Raw genomic sequence first — 4,242 nt, forward strand, 5'->3', positions numbered from 1 at the left:
CTCTCTCTCTCTCTCTCTCTCTCTCTCTCTCTCTCTCTCACACACACACACACACACACACACACACACACACACACACACAATCTATTACATACTGAAATTCAAATGTGATGATAATAAAGAAACTTAAATAAGTCAATAGTAATCAATGAGAGCAAAGCATTATGAAAAGTTTTCCAACAGAAGCCCAGGACTGGAAAGATCCACCACCAAATCTTGCCAGACCTTTAAACAAACAAACACCTAGAATCAGTGCTCTTCACACTCCTCTGTAAAAAGAAAGTGAAAGGATGTTTCCAAACTTCAATCTACAAACCCTATTACCCTGTTAAAAACCTGACCTAACAACACCATCAACAAAACTTTCTAACAATACCCTTCATAAATACAGATGCAACATTCCTCAACTGAGATACTTACAAACAAACAAACAAACAAAAAGATACTTGAAAACAGAATTTAGCAACATATTCATAACTCATACATGATGACCAAGTTGGTTTTAGCCCATGGGTGGTTCAACATGACAATAAGCGTAATTATAAAACACAAAATCAGGGATAAAAGTGATTTGAAACCATATCATCTCAGTAGATGCTCCAAAAGCCTTGATGTTTATTGCTCAACTTTTCTTCATGACAAAAACCCTGAAGAACTCAGTATAGAAGGCTCTTGCCTCAGGTCTTACTTAGGTTCCTATTGCTGCGATAAAACACATGACCGAAAATAACTCGGGAAGGAGCTTATCTCATCTTACAGTTTGTAGCCCATTATCCAGGGAAGTCAGGACAGGAACTCCAACAAGAGCCTGGAGGCAGGAGCTGATGCAGAGGCCGCGGAGGGGTGCTGCCTACTGGCTTGCTCCTCGTGGTTTGCTAAGCCTGCTTTCTGATAGAACCCAGGACCGGGGTTGGGGATTTAGCTCAGTGGTAGAGTGCTTGCCTAGCAAGTGCAAGGCCCTGGGTTGGATCCTCAGCTCCACAAATTAATTAATTAATTATTTTAAAAAGAACCCAGGACCACCTGCCCAGGCAAGGCACCACCCACAGTGAGCTGGCCCGCCCACCATCAATCACTAAACAAGAAAATGCCCTTTAGGTTTGCCCGTAGGCTAATCTGGTGGGGACATTTTCTCAGTTGAGGCTCCTTCTTCCAAATGACTGTAGCTTTTGTCAAGTTCACAGAACACCAGCCAGCACAGCTCAATCTAACAAAGCCTAAGATGGAACGAACTCACAACTCGCAGCTAATATTTTACCCAACGGGAGAAAGCTGAGAACATTTCCTCGAGAACGAGGGACAAGGCAAGCGTGTCTTTTGTCACCTCCCCACCCCAAACAGGGTTTCCCTGTGTGGCCCTGGCTGTCCTGGAACTCACCATGTAGACCAGGCTGGCCTACTTGAATTCAGAGGTCCACCTGGCTCTGCCTCCCAAATGCTGGGATTAAAGGCCTGCACCACCACTGCCAGGCTAAGGGTGTCTCTTGCTACCACGTTTATTCTATGTGGCACTTCAAATTTTACCCAAAGCAAATTAGGCAAGAGAAAGAAATAAGGACACAGATAGGAAAGGGAGGAGCCAAGACACCCCCACCCCTGTTGCAAACAGCATGGCTAGATTTAGCAAACCCTAAAGACTCCACCAGAAGACCATAGAGTAGAGAAGTCCAGTGAAGTAGCAGTATTCCAAATCAACATCTTTTCACAAGCAGTAATGAGTTCATGAAGAAACAGATCAGGAAAACAACCCCATTCACAATAGCAGAAAAAAAAATTTTTTTCTACAGAGAAAATATTTTACTGTTTAAAATAACCCTGGACTTTTAAATTATAACCTGTTTTTATGTTCAGGCTATCAGAGTATCATTTCTCTTGCAGTTGTACATAAAATGTTTTTACATTTAAAAAAAAGAACAAATACTATAGAATTGTATTACATGAAATATATAGAACATACAAATTCACAGAGACAGAAAGATCAGACGTTATCTCAAGATAGAGAAGAAAGGAATATAGAGCAATGATTTCCCAAGTACAGAATCTCTGTTTTGTGTGATGGAAAAACCCCACAAATGGATAGTACTATCAGGATATAATATCATGAATGTAATAAATCAATACAATTAATGAAAAAAAAACTACACCAGTTTGACCATATAGCTGCCAAGACAGGCTTAGGGGCCTGGTCACAGCTTCTGGTGACAGGTTTACTGGCAGGTACTACCTGGATCCCGGAAAAGCCATAACCTGACTCCACCCAGGGATGGGCCAGCATCTAAGGGGAAGCACCTGACATCCCAAACATCCAACCATTAAGATTAGATAAGATTACCAGATGTTAGATGTTCCTGAGCCTAGCACATACCTATTCCCCTTTTACAGACACCCCAAGACAAATATCAGCCAGTCAGGGTTCTGAACCCTGGAAATCCCCTCACCCCAACTTCCACTATGATAAAAACCCTACCTGGCCCAGGCTCAGGGCTCTCTGCTCTCACCACTGTGTAGGACAGAGACACCAAACTCAGGCTTGTATAAAAACTGTCTGCTTGATGGGTAATGCCTAGGGGGCACTCACCAACCTAAGACAGAGCATCTGTGTGGCCTGGGCAGGCCTCTCCATGACGGGTAAGGTGACCTGCTGATGTCCAATGCAACCTAAGTCAGAAGCTCATTTATTAGTAAATGGGGGACCTGTAGAGCCCTGCCCTCCCCCCATTTTGGGTAACTGTTGCCTTGCTTGCTGACCCTGACCTTGATATCCTCCCTAGGCTAATTCCCTCCTGGGTTTTACCCTCCTGAATGCTTAAGGGAAGTCCCTTGTCTGTGTATCCTGCATAGCGGGCAGTAACAGTTTAGATGCAAGATTGTAAAACATAAGTAGCGAACTTCTGCCCTCCGGGGTTCTCCCATTGTGCTGTAAGCCTGTATTTAAGACCTCCTCCCTCCTTCAATAAACAGCATTCGGCATTTAAAAAAAAAAAAAAGACTCTCTGCTTTTACATACAGGATTTGGTCTCTGTGGTGGTCTTTTGGGGGTTCCACAATCTGGGGCATAACACAGGAATAGCTCAGCAGTAAACCACTTGCCTAACATGCACAAGGCCCTGGGCTCAATCCCTAGCAAAACCAGAAAACACTTAGAAAACTGGAGAGGTGAAAGTTAACCCTGAAGGAAGAAAATAAAGATGACATTAGAAGAAGGAAACACCCTTGGGCTACGGTAGTGGCACACGCCTTTAATCCCAGCACTCTCTGGGAGGCAGAGCTAGGTGTTAGTTCAAGGCCAGCCTGGTCTACAGAGTGAGTTCCAGGACAGCCAGGGCTACACAGAGAAACCCTGTCTCGAAAAAAATGAACAAACAACAAAACAAAACCTAACAACAACAAAAAACACGTACTTCGTTCATGGATTGGAAGAATGACTATTCTTAAAATGGCCACATTTGTAATACACAATCTACAGATTAAATGGCATTGCCATCAAAATACCAATGACGTTATTCATAAAAGAAAAAAAATCGTAAAATTAATACGGAAGCACAAAAGACTCCAAATAGCCCAAACAGCAGGAAGGCCCATGCTAAAGGTATCAAATACCCAGCTTCAACCACACTGCAGAACCACACTAACACAACCAGCCTGGCTAGTGCATAAAACAAACATACGTATGCCTGCAACGGAATGGTCCCAAAATAGAGAAACGCAGCGCCAGCCGTCGGATCCTTGACCAAAGTGCCAAAAACTGATAAAAGCAAACGTCAACAGATGGTGGTGGGAAAACTGGGTGTCTGTTTAGAGAGGAAGGCCACTAGATCCCTCTCTCTCTTTAAAAACAAAAACAAAACAAACATGAATTAAATGTTTCCTGTGGTTTGACTGTTAAATGCCCTCCCCCGCGCCCGCAACTCCACCCCCCCTCCCCTAAGCTCATGCAGTTCAACACTGTGTGCCGCTGGGTGGCGCTATTGCGGAATGTTATGGCTCCTTAAGAAGCTGCAGCCCGGCTGGAGACAGGTTTTCTAGCCTGGCTGCATTTCCTGCCCTCTGCTTCCTGACTACTGATAAATGTGACCAGCTGCCTCAAGCTCCTGCATTATCTTATCATTTCCCTGCCACGACACAGCCCTCCTTAAACTGTAAACCACAGTTCCCTTCCTGCCTTAAGTTGCTTCTGGTCAGGCGTTTGGTCACAACAATGAGAAAATAGTAAATTAATTATCTTTTTTTTTTTTTAAGTAT

This window comes from Peromyscus leucopus, chromosome 23 (assembly GCF_004664715.2).
Source record: "Peromyscus leucopus breed LL Stock chromosome 23, UCI_PerLeu_2.1, whole genome shotgun sequence".
NCBI classification, from domain to species: Eukaryota; Metazoa; Chordata; class Mammalia; order Rodentia; family Cricetidae; genus Peromyscus; species Peromyscus leucopus.